This window comes from Schistocerca serialis, chromosome 10, assembly GCF_023864345.2.
Source record: "Schistocerca serialis cubense isolate TAMUIC-IGC-003099 chromosome 10, iqSchSeri2.2, whole genome shotgun sequence".
Classification (NCBI taxonomy): Eukaryota; Metazoa; Arthropoda; class Insecta; order Orthoptera; family Acrididae; genus Schistocerca; species Schistocerca serialis.
In genome coordinates, this window is record NC_064647.1 from 95,456,482 (window position 1) to 95,472,245 (window position 15,764).

The 15,764-nt window shown below is 45.7% G+C and overlaps 1 protein-coding gene and 1 pseudogene across 1 annotated transcript in view; one reads left to right on the forward strand and one right to left on the reverse strand.

Annotated features, from left to right (window-relative positions):
- The window catches only part of LOC126424568 (serine/threonine-protein kinase par-1-like), a 474,571-nt gene that overhangs the window by 245,304 nt on the left and 213,503 nt on the right, over positions 1-15,764 (reverse strand). The gene's annotated exons all lie outside the window — the stretch shown is intronic.
- On the forward strand, positions 3,005-3,122 carry LOC126425660 (5S ribosomal RNA; annotated as a pseudogene).

The following is a 15,764-nucleotide window of genomic DNA, read 5'->3' on the forward strand; positions in this document are numbered from 1 at the left end:
CGAAAGGGTGGCCCGTCGAACAAGCGCATCTGAAGGTGTGCCCCGGACGTCAATTTTGTATAGCAGCAAGACGCAATTCTTGAGAAAAGCTCGAGAAGAAAACCACTTTTCAAGATGTGACTTCCAGCCCTCTTAAACTATAAAATATTGGGGGCGTATTCACACGGGTGCTGGCACCTGCGCACTGTGTTTTATTAGACAGCAATCATCTGTGAGTGCGTGCCTATTTTGATGTACTAAAAAAGTATGACACACCCTTCAAACTCTAGGAAAAAAAATCTACTTTTAAGATTTCCGAGCGCTGTTAAGTATAAAACGTTTCGAGCAATTGAACAGAGCCACGGACAGATTGATGCGTAGCGTTCTGGTTTTGTAAGTGATAAGATGGTACTTCCTTAATCCATGGTAGCGACTCTTTTTTTACTTTTATTTGAAATCTATATTTAATATCTAACTGAATAATATATATTGTAATTCTGAAATTGTAATTCTGTGAGAGACAGCAAATGACTTGGAAGAGCAGTTGAACGGAATGGACAGTGTCTTGAAAGAAGGATATAAGATAAACATCAACAAAAGCAAAACGAGGATAATGGAATGTAGTCGAATTAAGTCGGGTGATGCTGAGGGAATTAGATTAGAAAATGAGGCACTTAAAGTAGTAAAGTAGTTTTGCTATTTGGGGAGCAAAATAACTGATGATGGTCGAAGAAGAGAGGATATAAAATGTAGACTGGCAATCGCAAGGAAAGCGTTTCTGAAGAATAAAAATTTGTTAACATCGAGTATAGATTTAAGTGTCACGAAGGCGTATTTGTACGGAGTGTAGCCATTTATGGAAGTGAAACCATGGACGATAAATAGTTTGGACAAGAAGAGAATAGAAGCTTTCGAAATGTGCTGCTACAGAAGAATGCTGAAGATTAGATGGGTAGATCATATAACTAATGAGGAGGTACTGAATAGGATTGGGGAGAAGTCTGTGGCACAACTTGACTGGAAGAAGGGATCGATTGGTAGGACATGTTCTGAGGCATCAAGGGATCACCAATTTAGTATTGGAGGGCAGCGTGGAGGGCAAAAATCGTAGAGGGAGACCAAGAGATGAATACACTAAGCAGATTCAGAAGGATGTAGGTTGCAGTAGGTACTGGGAGATGATGAAGCTTGCACAGGATAGAGTAGCATGGAGAGATGCATCAAACCAGTCTCAGCACCGAAGACCACTCTTGATGAACTGTGGTATCGTGTTGAAGCTGCATGGGCAACTGCACCTGTACACGCCATCCAAGCTCTGTTTGACTCAATGCCCAGGCGTATCAAGGCCGTTATTACGGCCAGAGGTGGTTGTTCTCGGTATTTATTTCTCAGGATCTATGCACCCAAATTGCGTGAAAATGTAATCACATGTCAGTTCTAGTATAATATATTTGTCCCGTTTGTCATCTGCATTTCTTCTTGGTGTAGCAATTGTAATGGCCAGTAGTGTACAGTCACAATACATTTTGCAGACAGCATCGACATACGCCGCTGAATGTACGAGTACCTGCACAAATACATCGTTGTGCGATACGGAGTGCAGAAGACATGGCGCTTGAAAAAAAAAAAATTCGAATGATACATGAAGTTTTAATACATTTATACTTTAGTACTAAGACACTAATACAATCAACTTAAGGAAATCCCTGACACCAGGTAACTTTTGACAGCTTCCAACAACGAAGTGCATATGCTGTAGGCGAAAGCAATAGCCATCTATAGGGCTACGAAAAAGCGCTGCCACACAGACGATTGTAACGCTGTGGACACGAGAGGCAGCTGCACTTATACGTTTGTACATTACGCATATTCCTTTGTACGACTGTTTCATAATTTCAAAGGTGCTTCCAAGAATACACTACAAACACAGCTCAAGTTCTGTTTCTGTTTCTAATACAAAATTTAGCAGAATGAATGCCCAAGCAATGTTTGGTCTGTCTGTAACTTACATATAGTATCAATCCTTACAGATACTAGACTATGTAAATTTGTATTTGATGCTTCACATATTTTTATCAGTTTTTAATTCTTCTTCACCATCATCATCATCATCATCATCACCACCACCACCACCAACGTTCATATAATCATCTTCATAACATTAGCATCACCTTCACTGTGATTCCCTCCAGCCTAAGACGCAGAACCAGTGTATGACACACTGGTTCTGCAACACTCACTCACATCTGTGCTGGCTGTACAGCCAGTAATCACCACCACTGTGGTGAAACCGCCAGACACCACACTTGCTAGGTGGTAGCCTTTAAATCGGCCGCGGTCCGTTAGTATACGTCGGACCCGTGTGTCGCCACTATCAGTGATTGCAGACCGAGCGCCGCCACACGGCAGGTCTAGTCTAGAGAGACTCCCTAGCACTCTCCCCAGTTGTACAGCCGACTTTGCTAGCGATTGTTCACTGCCTACATACGCTCTCATTTGCAGAGACGACAGTTTAGCATAGCCTTCAGCTACGTCATTTGCTACGACCTAGCAAGGCGCCATATTCAGTTACTAACAGATAATATTGTGAATCATGTACCGTCAAGAGCGACGTTCATCATTAATGGATTAAAGTTAAGTGTCAAACTAATTACGTCCGCTTTCTGAATTCTCATTCCTTGTCATGTTCCAGACCTCACGTCAGTATAGTTCTTCCCTCCTCACGCCAGCCTGCTTGAGCTAAAACGCGTGCATTTCGGCCTCCACTAGTAACACGGTGTTGGCTCTTCTGCCGCCACCACCACCACCACCACCACCACCACCACCACCACCTTCTTCTTCTTCTTCTTCTTCTTGTTGGTCTCCCTAAAAAACTACATAAAAGACTCTTTGCTTTCATGCCATCGTTCACTTCCTTTTATTTACGAAGCAGTGTCAGTGGCCTCAAAGTCACGTTTATATGTACAGACTATCCAATAAAGGAGCCCTTGAAGTCAAAATTAAATGTCTCGATTATTAAGATTGAGGCAACGGCCTTGCCGCAGTGCCTACACCGGTTCCCGTGAGATCACCGAAGTTAAGCGCTATTGGGCGTGGTCAGCACTTGGATGGGTGACCATCCAGGCCGCCATGTGCTGTTGCCATTTTTCGGGGTGCACTCCCCATCGTGATGCCAATTGAGGAGCTACTGGACCGAATAGTAGCGGCTTCGGTCAAGAATACCATCTTATGACCGAGAGAGCGGTGTGGTGACCCCACGCCCCTCCTATCCGCATCCTCCACCGAGGATGACACGGGAGTCGGATGGTCCCGGTAGGCCACTTTGGCCTAAAGACTGAGTATATTAAGATTGACAGACGAGCGCGAAAAACGGTATGTTTATAGTGAAAGCTGGAAGAATTTTATACAGAAGTCATACAGAAGTTTCGATAAGTTCGAAAAGCTGCTAGCAGACGGCGCTGTACACTGTACAGCTCGTACACTATCAGTGTGCATAATCAAACTCATCCTCCGCAGGCTGCCTTTGCAAGCACATTACAATATGCTCTGTATGTCCACCACTCGCAGTGCGGGGACGGTGCAAACGAACAATGAAAATTTTCCATCACATCCTATAGTGTCACAACGGAACTGGATTCAGATGCCACATTCATTGCCTATTCTGGCTCGTCCAGCGTGGTGGGATGGTTCCGATAGAGGTACACAGTGTCTTTCTATGTGCCCCACTGAAAGTAGTCGCAAGGACTCGGATGGGGCCAGCATGAAGGCCGATCCATTCCCGTGCGAGAACATCTGCAATACTCCAGCGCAATGACTCTATTCCCGAAGTGTTCATCAGGAAAGCGAAACGCCTACTACGTGAGATGAGGCGGGCTAATCTTACTTGAACCACGCAGTGCCTCGTCCTCTTCCAACGCCTGCTGTGGGGCTACAGATTGTTCCAAAATTGCAACGTAACGTTCAGTAGTGATCATTTCTCGCAACCGAACCAGTAACTTTGGGAGGCTACAGTGGTCTCGTTTCACACACATTTACGGAATCCCAAAACCTCTAGTACTGTTTATTTACGACTCCACTCAAGCGAACCAGATGCAGCCAACACCAAATCGTTCATCATTAACCACTGTGATAATCCGTTCCGTACATGTCGTATAGGTGTGGTATTATGTCTTTGGATTTTGAATGGAAACGTGTGTAGGTTCTGTCTCAGCATTTTCCGCTTATTGGAACGCTTCAAGTCAGTCTTCGGATGGATTTGCTTGAAATGGTTCAAATGGCTCTCAGCACTATGGGAGTTAACATCTGAGGTCATCAGTCCCCTAGAAATTAAAACTACTTAAACCTAACTAACCTAAGGACATCGCACACATCCATGCCCGAGGCACGATTCGAACCAGCGAGCGTAGCGGCAGCGCGCTTCCGGACTGAAGCGCCTAGAACCGCTCGCCCGGCTGATTTGCTTGAAGTTTGCTCAATTATTCCTGAAACTTAAGCGACATTTTCAGGAGTAACTTCTTGCTGGGGGGCCAACATTCCCCACTAGATCATCAGCCACACTGCCAGTTGGAATCTGGCGAAGGGCTTGTGACGAGTTTTCGCATCGAGTCCTTTTGGAACATTAAATCGTGTTTGGAAATCTCTGTTCTCAGCTGAGAATTTATGTCGGACGGCAAACGTGTCCGGATGGCCGAGACGGTTAAGGAAACCGATCGAGAACAGCGGAGCATCCGGTTCGAGTCCCGGTCTAGCGTAGATTTTCAACTTTCACGACTACATTACCACAATGATCTGTGCGGCTAGAAGTCACGAGTTGCCCACCTTTCGGTTCCCATCCTGTATTTCGTATAAAAATCGTTGCTTTACGATGACTCCCTTCGTCGCTGACTTTTCATATCGGTCTATCTTCGCTCATTTTAAGTCATTGTAGAAGACGAGTGAGTGGTACCTTTCCAGTACGGATCTCCAGCCTCTCACCGCTATTGGAAACTTCCGCTGCCCTCCGCGGTTGCCGGCGTAACGTGACGTGAAGTGAAGTGAAGTGAAATGGGCGCCGACAAGAGAGAAAGGACTTGGCGGTGGGGCACGACAAGGGAGGGGTATGATGTTCAGGCAGGGGGGGAGGGGGAACCGGGAGGAGAGAAAGGAATGAGGTGGGGGGGGGGGGGGGGAGAGACACGGAGGGGAGGAGCCATTGCGCGCAATCACAGCACCCCTGAGCTGCTGCGCAGCTAACTGACCTGTGACAAGGTGTGCCGAGAGAGGCCTACTGCCAGCTGGGTCTGCTCAACAGATCCAGTCCACAGTAGTACGATCCTTCTGATGCTACCGTGCAAGGAATGAGTGTGTGAATTCCTCAGGGATCAAACTGCTGAGGTCATCAGTCCCTAGACTTACACACTACTTAAACTAACTTACGATGAGAACAACACACACACCCATGCCCGAGAGAGGACTCGAACTTCCGGCTGGGGCACAGCGCAATCCGTCACATGGCGCCTCAAACCGGGCGGCCACTCAACGCGGCTACCGTGCAAGGAGTCGATCGAGTCGAAAGCGAAGCAGAGGAAACGGGCCAGCAGTCATTTGATCGGAGCGGAGCCGGAGAATATATGCGGAGTTACCGCCTACTGTGCTCCGAAAGGGTGTCAAATTTAATTACACTATCTAATCGCAAGCTGTAAAAAATATTTATTTCCAAAACGGAAAGCATTAACCAGTATCAAGACATACGTCACACAAAACTTCCTGTAAGATTAAAACTGTATGCCTGATCGAGACTCAAACTCGGGACCTTTGCCTTTCGCTGGTAAGTGCTCTACCAACTGAGTTACCCAAGCACGACTCACGACCCGTCCTCTGATTCACTTCCGCCATTATCTTGTCCCCTTACCTCGAAAACTTCACAGAAGCTCTCCTGCAAACCTTGCAAGACTAGCGCTCCTGGAAGAAAGACTTGTAAGATTCTCAGGAGAGCTTCTGTGAGGTTTGGAAGGTAGGAGACGAGGTACTGGCAGAAGTGAAGCTGTAAGGATGGGTCGTGAGTCGTGCTTGGGTCGCTCAGTTGGTAGAGCACTTTCCTGCGAAAGGCAAAGGTCCCGAGTTTGAGTCTCGGTCCGGCACACACTTTTAATCTGGCCTGAAGTTTGATATCAGCGCTGACCTAGCTACATTGTGAAAATTTCATTCTCGTATCACATTCCAGGTCCTTATTAAAATGTGAGTGTGCAAAGGAGGCCTAACTAAGATTAAAATATGTTAGTGCATCCCTGGTATATGACATGAGAGTATCCAGTTCTAGGTCTCCCAGAAAGCCTCTCAGGGATGCACTGTTGTAACACACTTTAGCCTAGCTGAAACTTTGTTATGCATCTTTTGCGGGCTTATATTTTAATATGCACCCGAAGAATGGACATGGGTCTTGAAACCGCGTAGAGGTTGCCTTTTTAGAAATAAATAACTTGTTACAAGTGGAGTGGATTCTATCACTGATAGAGGATAACAGCTGTGGATGTCCCATGAATCAATCAAAAGCATCCGGAAACCGCTATGTAATGCGGAACTGATCACTAGATATCCTGTACGAAAGAAGGCACGGAGGACTGCTTTGACAGAAGAGAAGCTGGAACAGAAAATGGGTCGGTGAGGATAGCTCACTGATACCTAAAGTGAACTAGTCCTCGGACGTCACCTGGACACATTTCAACCCTTCTGAAGTTTCCCAAGTCAAGTGTGGTTGATGTGAGTGCCAAGGGGAATCGCGAAGGAAAAAGCACAGGAAGGAAGGAAGATTGGCGTTCAACGCCTCGTCGACATCGAGGTCATTAGAGCCGAAGCACGAGCTCGGATTGGATGGGGAAGGAAAACAATCATCTAGGCATTTGCCTGGAGCGATTTAGGGAAATCACGGGATACCTAAATCTGGATGGGCGGTTCGTCTTCGCGAATTCGAGTCCGGCGTGTAACCATTGCGCTACCTCGCTCGCTCAAAGCTGAACCAAGACCAGGCAAGACCATGTGTACTGTCAACCGTGGACCGTCGACCACTGCAGTTCGTGGTCGTGAATAATAGAATGAAATCAGCGAAAGGAATGAGTCGTGAGATACCAGCAGCCCAGCTAGCACATTGTGCGAGGGGAGTCGAACAGAGTGGGATACAATGATCGAGCGACACCTCATTAACCACTTACTTCTGTAGGCAAAGCTAACCGACGCTGTAGGTGGTGGAAAAGTGCGACGCCGCTGGACAGTGGATGACTGGGAAAGATTGATTTGGAGTGATGAACAAACTAAAAGCCGTAGCAATCCTATGGAAGTCTCTGAGTTCGGTGAATGCCTGGACAACGTTACGTGCCCTCATGTGTGGTGACAACAGCTAAGTACAGAGGAGGTTGTGTCACGGTATAGTGGTGTTTCGCATGTTTAGGGTGTGATCTCCTTAAAGAAAATGCTACGTCTGGAAGGATAAAGACACATATTATAGCACTGTGTACTGCGTGAATTACGAGAACAGCTCTGAGATTATGGTTCTTCCAACATGACAATGCACTGTGTCAGAGAATAGCATCTGTGAGGCGATGGTTTGTGGACAATAACTTTCCCAAAGTGGAATGGCCTGCCCAGAATCACGACCTGTGCCCAACGGGACACCTCTGGGCCGAGGTAGAATGGAATCTTTGTTCCAGACCCCAGCATTCAACATTCTTATCATTGTTTACTTGGATAAAGTAATAACTGTAATGAAAATGATGTAACTGGTTATTTAGCTTAGATCAAGTTTTACCTTACACACGACACTACACATCACGCACACAAAACGCAGAAATAAGGAAGCCAACGATGCACAGATAATATACCGATTATGCCCTGTGTAAAGCACTTATGACTTTTACAAATGTAATATAAAAGTAATACAAATATTAAGAATTTTCAAAAAGGCTGCACTTCAGCAATAGTTACAGAACAGCAAGTGAATAAGACAGCAGACCAGTTACAATAAATGGTGGTTTCCAATTAATCTTAACCACAGTTTCAACGGATTTAAACAAGTCTTCTTCAGAAGGACAATACACATACATCAGTAGACTGTTCGCTTTACTAACTGACTGTTTGCTGATGTAAGGTTTGCTTCTTGCCTTTGTGAAGAAGACGAGTTTAAGGCCTTTGAAACCATGGTTAAGTTTAATTGAAAATTATTTATTGCAACTGGTTGGCTATCTTATTCACTGCTGATAAAAATACATGCCTATACACATAAATTGATCAAATGCATTTCCGAGGCCTGTTTTGTATGCTACCTCGAATTAAAAATGGCTCTGAGCACTATGGGACTTAACTTCTGAGGTCATCAGTCCCCTAGAGCTTAGAACTACTTAAACGTAACTAACCTAAGGACGGCACACACATCCATGCCCGAGGCAGGATTCGAACCTGCGACTGTAGCGTTTGCGCGGTTCCAGACTGTAGTGCCTAGAACCGCTCGGCCACTCCGGCCGGCACCTCGAATTAAATAAGAATTAATAGCTCTTATTGAAACTTAGAAATATCAAACTAGTTTCACATTCTCTACCGGTACAGAAATCATGAAAATATGACCTGCCTTAGTAACAATGTGTGAGGTCATTTCTAAATGGCAGCAGATGAATAAATAACAAATCACTATCTTATAAATCAGTATCTTCTTCTGCTGAGTTATTGTTTCGATTTTATGCACAATGTTTCCACCATAGATCCAGTTGTCTTCTTCAGGTGCTGCGAGTTTTGCTGCTGCTATGTGTGCTCACTGTCTAGACTCCAACGACTCTATGAACCAGAGTTTTTAATGTATCGTAGGGTACCGAAGGCTATCGTAAGCAAGCGTTGACTACGGTAGTTATCCCAGTAGCCTTGGTCAGTTAAGACTGTACCGGCGTTACCTGTATGTTACGGGTGCTGCATATCTGTGGATCTTTCCCTCACAACGATCGCTTTGCGTACGCCATCAGTGGTGTAATAGAGTCCAATAGTAACTGGAAGTGGTGAGCCGGCTGGAAAACGAGTGAGGATGTATAAAGGGCCACATAACCAACGGAACATTTTTGTTCTACACAATTATCCTCCTGTCCATTAAGAATAAATACTATTTATAGCAAAATTTGAATTGTCAATGTTTAATACAGGTTTCATTCAAAAATTGTTCATTTGTAACGCAAAACAAAAGGATGTTGCAATATAATTTTAAAAAACCATACAGATTTGTCATACAGCACCAGGAAACGCTAATTCTTCACGGAAATAAAAAAAAAAGAAAAACAAAGAAACCACGCACAACGAAAATGTGACAAACATTGCTTCGTCGACCTTATATAAAACACATTTCTATAATTCATTAACAACTTCACAGTCATCAATAATAATAACAGGAAACCATTGCCTCTGATCATGAAGAAGACCGTTCTACTGACTAAAAAATAACAATTATTATATAGATCTTTTTATGTTTGTGTGGGGAAACAGTACTTGCACCAAAAGCAATTGCTTTGGTTACACACAAGCGCAGAAGCTACGCGATCAACTAACTTTTATTAATTACAAAACGCAATTTGTATTCTGCAACGATCCAAAATACGCAATGGACTGACTTTGCTGTGCGGTTCTAATTATGTGTAAAACAAACAGACAAACAAAAAACAAAGAGAAGCCGTCAGCTCCGTTAATCTCGCACGCTCTCATGTGTGTTTCTCTCCCTAGCAACGCTACCAATACCACCGGTAAACTTACCATTTACTATGTCATTTATATACTGTAGCAAAACAGAATTTTAGTAATGGTAGAGCGCACTCTACAGTGGACTTGTTGGTGGCGCGCAAGTATTTATTGCTGACTTCGATTCCCGGCCCTCGCTATGCCCTTTGACGCTTTTATTTTCTGGTGTTCCGTGAAACTCCAATTCACTCAGCGTTACCCAGCTCTGGCGAAGGTCATGGCGGCAGAGATCGTAATATTGAGTGCCGGCCCCACGCGATGTTGAAATTGAGACCTCCGCCCTAGTTTATTAGTTTTCTATGCCGCTGAGATGATGCAGATACAATTAGCTTAACAACAGCTCGCTGGCAGATGTACAAGCAGCAACTCTTCCCACGTTCCATTATACAGGGTGATTCAAAAAGAATACCACAACTTTAAAAATGTGTATTTAATGAAAGAAACATAATATAACCTTCTGTTATACATCATTACAAAGAGTATTTAAAAAGGTTTTTTTTCACTCAAAAACAAGTTCAGAGATGTTCAATATGGCCCCCTCCAGACACACGAGCAATATCGACCCGATACTCCAACTCGTTCCACACTCTCTGTAGCATATCAGGCGTAACAGTTTGGATAGCTGCTGTCATTTCTCGTTTCAAATCATCAATGGTGGCTGGGAGAGGTGGCCGAAACACCATATCCTTAACATACCCCCGTAAGAAAAAATCTCAGGGGGTAAGATCAGGGCTTCTTGGAGGCCAGTGATGACGTGCTCTGTCACGGGCTGCCTGGCGGCCGATCCATCGCCTCGGGTAGTTGACGTTCAGGTAGTTACGGACAGATAAGTGCCAATGTGGTGGCGCTCCATCCTGCTGAAATATGAATTGTTGTGCTTCTTGTTCGAGCTGAGGGAACAGCCAATTCTCTAACATCTCCAGATACTGTAGTCCAGTTACAGTAGCACCTTCGAAGAAAAAGGGACCAAACACTTTATTGGCTGAAATGGCGAACAAATGTACAACTAAATGAAACTTTATAGCTCCCTTAATTCGCCGACAGATAGTGCTTAGCTCTGCCTTTTGTCGTTGCAGAGTTTTAAATTCCTAAAGTTGTGGTATTCTTTTTGAATCACCCTGTATAATGGAACGGGAAAAAAACTTCTGTATACGTGCAATAAAAGGCACCCTCTGCCGCGCACTTCGTAACAGCTGGCGCTGTTGCGATATCTCTCGACGCTGCGTCCTACCCGCGCAAAGTCTTTGCGGTTTTCCTCGTGTCGCAATTTCCTCCGGTCTACGGCTGCATTGTCGGTATGGGGCATAGCTGGCGATTGAAGTCGGTGCCTTGCACTGAAGAAACACACACACACACACACACACACACACACACACACACACACACACACACACACAAACGCCTGTAACTTTATTTTTGCTTTTATTTCCTTTATTTTTGACCGTTGGTGCAGCTCAGATTTCGTGTTCAGACCATGCACCAATGCCGCAAGTCAAGAATTTAACACAATATGCAACCGCCCAAATAAATACGACGCTCCTCAGATACATACATTCTTGAACGATAATACAATGTGTACAACTTTGCTTCCGCCGTTTTTTCCCCAACATTTGAGGCCTTAATGAAACAAATTGCTTACACATGTATCATTCAAATTATTTTCCATTGCTGCCCACTACTTTCTCCCATCTTTCGGGCAGTGTACAAATCCCGCGCAGAAAAAATTGTTCATCTTTTGAAGCGATCCACGAATCGATCCAATTTGTGACTTCTTCATGAGATCGGAAGTGTTGGTCAGCCAGGCCATGCGCCATTGATCTAAAAAGGTGACAGTCAGAGGGAACAATGTCTGGAGAATACGGCGGATAGGGTAGGACTTCCCTTTTTAACGTTTCCGTTTTGACCTCTTTTGCAGCGTGGGGTCGAGCTTTGTCGTGCTGCAAAATCACTTTATCGCGACTCTCGCTGTATTGCGGCCGTTTGTCTTTTAATGCTCTGCTCAAACGCATTAATTGCGTTCGACAACGAGCACCTGTGACTGTTTCACTTGGTTTTAACACCTCACAGTACACGACGCCGAGCTGGTCCCACCAAATGCAGAGCGTGATCTTGGAGCCGTGAATATTCGGTTTGGCCCACGGCGTGGAAGCAAAGCCGAGATATCCATGATTTTTTGCGTTTAGGGTTATCGTAACGAACCCATTTTTCGTCCCCGGTCACAATGCGATGCAGAAATCCATTTTTGCCTCTGAAGCAGCTGTTCACAAACACACAAACGCCGTTCAACGTCTCTTGGTTTCAGCTCACACGGTACCCAAGTTCCTTCTTTCTGAATCATGCCCATAGCCTTGAAACGTTTTGAAATGACTTGCTGTGTCACTCCCACTAATCGTGCCAGTTCTTCTTCAGTTTGACGCGAGTCTTCACTCAGCAGGGTCTCCAATTCTGCATCTTCGAAAACATTCTCTCTTCCACCAATACGCCGTTCTACGACGTTAAAATCGCCGTTCTTGAAGCGTTGAAACCACTCACGACACGTTCTTTCACTAACAGCCTCCTTACCATACGTACCTGAGAGCATTCGATGAGACTCAGGTTCGAATCCTGCCTCCGGCATGGATGTGTGTGCTGTCCTTAGTTTAGTTAGGTTTAAGTAGTTCTAAGTTCTAGGGGACTGATGACCTCAGAAGGTAAGTCCCATAGTGCTCAGAGCCATTTGAACCATTTGATGAGACTCAGTCGCTGTTTTCGTCGTATTGAAACAAAACAGTAACACCTCCTGCAAATGACGAGAATTATGCTCGTAAACTGACATTTTCAATCAAGAACAACTTTACGTTGCAGACACAAATCGACTAATGTTTGCATGAGGTTATATTGACCGAGGTTCAAGCTAACTGCCTGACGCCTGCGATCTATTTTTTTCTACCCCTACTTACGGCTGTCGCCACCTATCCGCAAACGGTGGAAGCAAAGTTGTACACCTTGTATAAAAAATATTCAAAACAATTCTTTATATGGGAACATCACATATGAACGTCAACTTCATACATCTATGGATGTTTAGACAACGAATACATACGCTGAAGCGCCAAAGAAACTGGTACACGCATACGTATTCACATAAAGGGATACGTAAGCAGGCAAAATACGGCGCTGCGATCGGCAGCACCTATATAAGACAAGAAGTGCCTGTCGCAGTTGCCATATCTGTTACTGCTGCTACAATGGAAGGTTATCAAGATAAGTGAGTTTCAACGTCGCCTCATAGTCGGCACACGAGCGATGGGACACAGCACCTCCGAAGTAGCGATGTTGTCGGGATTTTCCCGTACGACCATTTCGCAAGTGTACCGTGAATGTCGAAAAACATCGCTGTGGCCGGAAGAAGATCCTGCAAGAACTGGACCAACGATCACTAAGAGAACGGTTCAACGTGACATAATTGCAACCCTCCCGCAAATTGCTGCAGATTTCAGTGCTGCGCCATCAACAAGTGCCAGCCTGCGAAACATCATCGATATGGTCTTTCGGAGCCGAATGCCACTCGTGTAGCATTATTGACTGCACGACACAAAGCTTTACGCCTCGCCTGGGCCCATCAACGCCGACATTGGTCTGTTGATGATTGGAAACATATTGCCTGGTCGCACGAGTCTCGTTTCATATTGTATCGGGTGGGTGAAAGTGTACGAGTATGGAGGCAACCTCATGAATCGATGGACGCTGCATATCAGCAGGGGAGTGTTCCAGCTGGTGGTGGCTCTGTAATGGTACGGGGCGTGTGCAGATGGAGTGATATGGGACCCCTGATACGTCTAGATACGACTCCGACAGGTGACACGAACGTAAGCATCCGGTGTGATCACCTGTATCCATTGTGCATTCCGACGGACTTGGCAATTCCAGCAGGACAATGTGATAGCCCAGAGTCGTACCCCCCCCCCCCCCCCCGCCCCCGCGCACTCTTACGGATTTATGGACAGCCCTGCAGGATTCATGGTGTCAGTTCCCTCCAGCACTACTTCAGACATTAGTCGAGTCCATGCCATGTCCTGTTGCGGCACTTCTGCTTGTTCGCGGAGGCCCTACACGATATGAGGCAGGCGTAAGAGTTTTTTTGGTTCTACAGATCCTAAATAAAAATTTGCGCTCACCCAAATATTAAATTATCATGTCGTTTTACACGTGGCATCAGCATTCATCAGCAAGGTAGATGTAGGGATACACACCACTTTAGTAACATGTGTACACACACACACACACACACACACACACACACACACACACACACACACACACACACACACACACACACAAACGCGCGCGGAGAACGATCTTGATAAAGGCGACCAGCAGCTCTTCTATTTCCGTGAGCTTCGCCATTCGGGAGGATCATATTCTGCAGACGTGTAGCCAACCATGCTGCTCTAACAAAGGCGTGAATTAGGCTCGAACCGGGTCAGAGAGGCATGACAGACGTCAAATGTCATAGCCAATGCGACACAGGAACCCTTCTCCATGACTATCCTGTTGCAAATCTACCTAGCGAACACGTCATGAAACGGTTGTAGCACGGAAACGGTACGTGAAATAGCTTGCGCGTCACAAGGCTGGTCGTGTCAATTTGTTGTGGAACGTCGTGTCACAGACGATGAAACATGGGGTTCATCACTTCGAACCGGAAAAAAAACGGCGATCCATCGGCTGTCGCCACACCACCTCTCCTTCGAAGAAAAAGTTCGAAGCCGCACCCACAGCCGGTAAATTCATGGCGGTGGTCTTCTGGCACTCAGAAGCTGTTATTCTGTCTGATGTCTCTTCCGATGGTGCAACGATCAACTCGGAAGCGTACTGTGCTACGCTAAGGAAACTGAAGAAACGACTTCACCGTGTTCGTCGCCACAAAAGTGCAAATCAACTTCTCCTTTCCATGAGAACGTACCGCCTCAGGCTACGCAACCGAGAGGAGCTCACTAAAGTTCCTCATGCACCCAACAGCCCGGAACTCACACCTTACGACTTCCATCTGTTTGGGACAATGAAGGATGCACTCTGCGGTAAGCAGTACGTGGATCTACATCTACATCGCAATCCACTATACGATGCGTGGCGGAGGGTACCTCGTACCACAACTAGCATCTTCTCTTCCTGTTCCACTCCCAAACAGAACGAGGGATAAATGACTGCCTATTTGCCTCTGTACGAACCCTAATCTCTCTTATCTGTGTGGTCTTTCCGCGAAATGTAAGTTGGCGGCAGTAAAACCGTACTGCAGTCAGCCTCAAATGCTGGTTCTCTAAATTTCCTCAGTATCGATTCACGAAAAGAACGCCTCCTTTCCTCCAGAGACTCCCACCCGAGTTCTTGAAGCATTTCCGTAACACTCGCGTGATGATCAAACCTACCAGTAACAAATCGAGCAGCCCGCCTCTGAATTGCTTCTATGTCCTCCCTCAATCCGACCTGATAGGGATCCCAAACGCTCGAGCAGTACTCAAGAATAGGTCGTATTAGTGTTTCATAAGCGATCTCCTTTACAGATGAACCACATCTTCCCAAAATTCTACCAATGAACCGAAGACGACTATCCGCCTTCCCCACAACTGCCATTACATGCCTGTCCCACTTCATGGATAATGGGAAGGTTATTGATGCGGCAAGACGATGACTCCGACTCTGATCAATAGAGTGGTACCATGCGCGCATACAGGCCGTCACAGTAAGGTGATGTAAGGCCGTCGCACTGAACGGAGATTATATTGAAAAACACGATTTTGTAGCCAAACCGGTGTGGAACAATAGAACGTCCCTCGTACGGGTATTCCTTGCAGACACATTAGGCAGTCCGCGTTGATGCATCACCGATTCAAGCAATTTCACCATACGCAATGCTGTGCGTGGATCGATGATGATTGGATTGGATTGTGGGGCGCTCAACTGCGCGTACAAATTCCCTACCGTTTCCCAGTCCAATCTTCCACTTGCATGAATGATGATGAAATGATGAGGACAACACAGACACCCAGTCATCTCGAGGCAGG